Source organism: Talpa occidentalis, unplaced genomic scaffold (assembly GCF_014898055.3).
Source record: "Talpa occidentalis isolate TD23 unplaced genomic scaffold, MPIMG_talOcc4v2.1 talOcc4.16, whole genome shotgun sequence".
In the NCBI taxonomy this organism is placed as follows: Eukaryota; Metazoa; Chordata; class Mammalia; order Eulipotyphla; family Talpidae; genus Talpa; species Talpa occidentalis.
In genome coordinates, this window is record NW_023601653.1 from 85,658,362 (window position 1) to 85,664,143 (window position 5,782).

Consider the following 5,782-nt stretch of genomic DNA (forward strand, 5'->3'; position numbering starts at 1 on the left):
TGTGTGGTGTGTGTGGGGTGTGGGTGTGGTGTGTGTGGGTGTGGGTGTGTGGTGTGTGGGTGTGGTGTGTGTGGTGTGGGTGTGGTGTGGTGTGGGTGTATGTTGTGTGTGTATGGTGTGGTGTGGGTGTGTGGGTGTGGTGTGGTGTGGGTGTGGTGTGGTGTGGGTGTGTGTGGTGTGTGTGGGGTGTGGGTGTGGTGTGTGTGGTGTGGGTGCGTGGTGTGTGGGTGTGGTGTGTGTGGTGTGGGTGTGGTGTGGTGTGGGTGTATGTTGTGTGTGTATGGTGTGGTGTGGGTGTGTGGGTGTGGTGTGGTGTGGGTGTGGTGTGGTGTGGGTGTGTGTGGTGTGTGTGGGGTGTGGGTGTGGTGTGTGTGGTGTGGGTGTGTGGTGTGTGGGTGTGGTGTGTGTGGTGTGGGTGTGGTGTGGTGTGGGTGTATGTTGTGTGTGTATGGTGTGGTGTGGGTGTGTGGTGTGTGTGGTGTATATGTTGTGTGTGTATTGTGTGTGTGGTGTGTGTGTGGTGTGTGTGTGTGCGTGTGGCGTGTGGTGTGTGTGTGGTGTGTGGTGTGTGTGTGGTGACTGTATCAACCCCCACAGCTGCTGTGCCTGAAAGGAAACCCCCCCCAATGAAAGCACTTACGAAGGGGAACAGGCTGGCGCCCCCATCTGATGAGGGGCTCGTCCTCGAAGCCGCACGGGTCCCTCATCCTCTGCAACAACAAAGAAGCCAAAGACCCAAATGAAGCGGCGCAAAGCACGGCCCTGGGGACAGACCGGATGGGGGGGCGGGAGCGGGGACACATGGAGCCCCGCTGAGCTCCCGCCCTGGGGCCCACGCCCGGCAGGGTGTGCACAGGAGCCGCAGCCTTGCGGGGTGGCGGCCGGCCCAGCCGCGAGGCACACGGCATGAGGCGCGTCCCGGATGTCACCACGGGATGGCGCCGGCCGGCCTGCGCGTGGCGGGGGCCCAAAGGCCAACAGCGCCAGCAGGGAAGGCTCCCCCACGCCCGCCGCAGCAGCGCTGTGGACAGCAGCCCCCTGCTCCCGGGGCCCTCCCCTCCGTCCCTTCTCCCGGCCCCCTCCTGCCCAGGCCTCTCCCCCAGCCCCCCGCCCTGCAGCGCTTGCACCGGGTCTCCCCAGACAGGTGCCTCACCCCCTTTCTGAGGCTGTCTATCGGGGTCCCCTGCCCCGTCCCCAGTGGCGTTTGTCTCCTCAGGGAAGGGCACGAGCCCATACCCGTTGGGGGGTGGCCCTGGTCAGACACGCCCAGTCGCGGGGAGGGAACAGCAGTGCAGAAATCCTCGCGAAGCGTCAACAGACCAGACTCACCCACCCATGGAAGAATCGTGTCCAGGGATGCAAGGAGCCTGGGGCCAGACTCAGCACCTCCTCCTGACACAAGCCCTCAGCACTCCGCCTCGCGGGGTAAACCCCACCCAGAGCGGAGGGGTGAGAGAACCCGACAGCCCTCCTGCGAGATCAGGACACGACCAGGACCGCGCCCTCGCCACCGCCGCTCCGCAGGGCACCGACAGCATCTATTCAGCAGAGTCAATGCCTCAAAGTAAATGTAACGGAAGAAGAAGCCGTGAAAGACCCGCGCTGTCAACCCCAGGACGCGGCTGCGGGAAACGGGAAGGCGCACGCGCCTGGAGAGCGCCCTGCGCGCAGCCTGGAAGAAGGGACATTGTTAACATGGCTACAGACCTTCCCCGCAGACTCAAGGCAACCCCGAGCACAGGGTCCCTGGCGTTCTCGAAATAAACAGAGCCGGCTTCCCCGAAATTCACACGGCGCCGCGCAAGAGCACGAGGAACCGAAGCGACGCTGGCGGGAGCAGAACACCAGCATCGCGTTTGCAGAATTCAGATTATACTGCAGACCTACAGCCATCAGCACGGCGCGGCAGCGCCATCAGGACACACGGCGACAAACGACGGAGAGCTCGTTGTAGGAAGTGATTTACAGGCGTGAGGGCCAGCAATGGCGCAAGGAAAGCTCTCCAATACACGCCGCTGGGAAGCCGAACGGCCACGTGCAAGAGAGCAGACCTAGACACTCTCTCACACCACACACAATTTCACTCACATGGACGTGAACGTAAGACCCGAGAGCACAGGAGACGTAGAGGACAGAGGCAAACACTCCACCACATCTGCCTCAGCGACGTCTTTGGGGAGACAAAAGCAAAAATACATGGCGCGGCTGACGACAAGCTAGAAATCTCCGCCGGATTTTTAGGGCGGGAAGTAGCCGGCCGTGGAGAAGGCAACCGAGGGGGCCCACAATGCAGGACCCTGTGGGACGCGCACCCCACGCCACCTGGGCGGATCAGGAGCAGGTCCGGGTGGAAGTGACGCCCGAGCTGAGGACCGACGGGGGTCCGAGGCTTGAGGTGGTGGGGGGAAGGAGGCCCGCACAGGCACGCCCGCTTTGCTGCGTGGACTGTTATTTGGGGCACCGGCGATTCCTGGCTTGGAGGAGGCCTAAGCGAAGACAGAATGCGGAGGGAAGTGGCAGAGAAAGAGTCCCGGAAAGAGGCGCGCAAGCCCGGGAGGGAGGGGTGAGCCCCAACAGTTCAGAGCTGTCCTGTCTCCACAGACCATTGCACACGGCTCGCCAGGAGTCAAGTGCAGCAGAGGCCCCCGGCCCGCAGGTGCACATGGCTCACCTGGCCGCAGGACAGCGGGCGGGTGCTGCAGAGGCACAAGCAGCGGCACGTTTTCTGGAAATTCTATCCTGTTGCAGGCACCAAATACAAATTATCAGTGAAACCAAGAGACCAGACATAAGACTAAAAATACAGATCTTGGGCCTCCCCGGAGGCGCAGCGGTTGAGCGCTGGGTGGCGAAGCTGCCCACGGCCTCTGCGACGCAGGTTCGATCCCCGGCTGCTCCCCGGCCACTGGAGGAGGGTCCCCCATGGCGCGCAGACCTCTCCTGCCGCCCGCTGCTCCCCTCAGCAGTGTCCTTGGGTCCTTCTGCCTGCTCTGCTCCCCGCTCTGGCTCTGGTGAATCCTCTCACCCTCCCGCGCTTCTGACTGTGCCCAGTGCTTGTATAAACAAAACAAACAAACAAACAAATAAATAAATAAAGCATGCCTCTATAAAATAAATAAATAAATAAAATTGAAAAATAAATAAATAAAGTATGTTTAAAATAAATAAATAATGAAAGCACAGATCTTAACATTGCGGACACTGACGGTTTCAGGGAAACGCAGTCACTGGCTCGTGCGCGCCAGGAAAGATGGGCGGTTTCAAGGAGCGCGGAGGTGTATAAACTGAGTGAGAATAAAATAAGCAAAAGCGAGACTTCCGCAGCTGGGTCCAACAGCACCTGGGGCCGAGAGGCCTCCCGAGCGGGGGGCAGGAATCGAGCCGCGGAGACACCAGAGAAGCACCAGGGCGCGCCCAGGGCGCGGCGGCAGCTGCGGGAGCCGAGGGGACACGGCGGCGGACCCATGGTGAGAGGATCACGAGTGGCACTTTTCCAAGATATCGGCTCCCGGTTTTAAAAAGCTCTGCGCAGATGCAAACAGACAGAAGGGAAAGCCCGGAACATCAGCCTCGCGCTGCACTCGAGAGCAAGCACTCCTCGGGCTGGAGCCGAGCGTCCCCGCGCCCCCTGGGCCGCGAGCGGCCGGGAAGCCGAGGGGAGCAGCAGGGCCGCGCCCGGTAAAGGTCGACCCTCAGGCCCTGCCGAGAAAACGCCCTCCAAGGTAAACAAATAAATCTTTAAAAAAAGGAAACACAAAATAAGGCCCTTCGCAGAAAAACGGAAACGCCGCACCAGCTCCGAGTCGGGCTCTCGCAAAAACGGTTCGAGCCCGAGGCGCAGGGGCTGGGGAGGGACCCCGCGGTCAGTCCGGGACCCCGCGGCGGGGAGCCCCACTCGGCCGTGACGAAGGGGACCCCGACACGCGCGGCGCTGGGGGCTGGCGTGGGGCGGCAGAGCGTGGACGGCTCCGGACGGCGTCCCGCGTGGGGCCGAAGGGAAAAGGCAGAAGGACAGACGACCCACCCCAGCACGCCCGACGCCCGCGGCAGGACGGAGGCGCCGGGCGGGGAGGCCGGGCCCCGGGGCGGACAGCGCGGGCGCCCTCGGGCCGGCCCAGGACGGTCCACTCCAGCCCCGAGCCGGACCGGCGGCCCCACCCCGCGGCCCCGGGGGCGCGAAGGCCGAGCCCTCGGAGGGCGGGTGCGGGGCTGGGGCGGCCGCGGCCGGGATGCGGGGCGCCCGGGGCCCCCGGGGCTCGCTCCGAGCACAAGTGGGGTCCGGCGGGCAGGCCCGCGCCCGGCCCCGCCGCGGCGGCTCCTACCTGCGCGGCCCCGCGGCGGGCGGGCGGCAGCGGCGCCTCCGGGGGCCTGGGCGGGTCCGGCGTCCGGCCGGGCCGGGCCGGGGCCGCCGGGCGCGCTGGCAGTTTCGGGGCGCGGGGAGCCCAGGCGCGGGGGGCGGGGGAGGCCGGCGGGGTCAGGCCCGGCCGGGCCTCGGCTCGGGGCGCGGCCTGCGGGGCGGGGCGGGCGGCGCATGCGCTCCTGCCGGCCGGCGCGGGGCGTCCACGGGCCGCGGGTCAGCGCTGGCCGCGCCGGGCCCTCCGCGGGGGCTGCTGGACGCCGGCGCCCGGCCGCCTCTGGAGACGGTGCGCCGCCCCAGGGACCCCCTCGCCTGGGCTCGGGCGCGTCTGGGGCGCAGCCCGGGCCGCCCGGCCCCCCTCGGCTCGCCCCTCCGCCGACCGCCGCCCCCAGCCCGAAGCGGCGATTTCCCCCTCGCGGCGCGGCCCGGCCCGGGCTCCCAATCGCCGCGCCCGGGGGGCCCGTGGGCCGGCGGCCCCGCGCTGGCCACGACGCGCGGAGGACGAGCGCAGAGACGCTCGCGGCCTGCGCACCCCGCCCGGCCGCCCCGGCGCTCCCCGGGCGGGGCTGCAGCGGGGTGGGGGCGCCGCGCCCCAGACCGGGCGTCCTCAAGGGCCGGAGGAGCCTGGGGGCTCTGCCGCCCTAGGGGCCCCGGGGCCGGACACCCGGGGGGCCAGGCTGGGCCTGGGCAGAGCGCAGGCGCCTCCCGGAGCCTCGCGGGGGCGCCCCGGGCCCGCGGTCCCCCCACCTCCCGCGGAGGAGCCCCCGCTGCTCTGCGCCCCCAACCTCGTGCTCCTGAGTTGGCACCTGCAGCCCCGAGACGCGCGTCCTGGGCCCCCCGAGGGCAGCTGCGCCCTCGCGTGTCCCCCCGGCCCCCCCGTGGCCGCGCACGGCAGGGACAGGCTCCGGGCGCAGGGAAAGTCCAGGCTCGCGTTTATTTTTGGGTTTTTTGATGAACAAACGTCAGTAGAAACGCGCGGGGAACGAGCCCTCCCGGCAGCCCCGCGAGTCCCCGGGGGGCGTCGCCCGAGGCCGGCCCGGGAGGCTCCGGAGCCGCGGGGGGGGGGGGGCTTTTCCGTGGCCCGCGGCTAAGGCGCGGGGGGGGGGGGGGCTCGGCCCGCGAGCACCCGGGGCGCCGGGGCCAGCACCCCTCGAATGGCGCCGTCTACACCAGCGGGAATCCAGTCCGAAGGCGGACGCCCTCCTGTGCCGGGCCGGCCGCGCCCGCTCGAGGACAGGCGCCGCGGAAGCGCCGCGTTGAAAGTGGTGACTGTGAACGGCCGCCGGCGTCCCGCGGGCCGGGGAGTCCGAGGCAAAACCAGTTTGCGCTGCCCCGGGACGGGACGCCGCCCCCGCGCGGGGCTCCGGGCGCTCAGATCTGCGTCTGCAGCGCGGGGGGCGCGGGCGGCGCGGGGGGCGCGGGCGG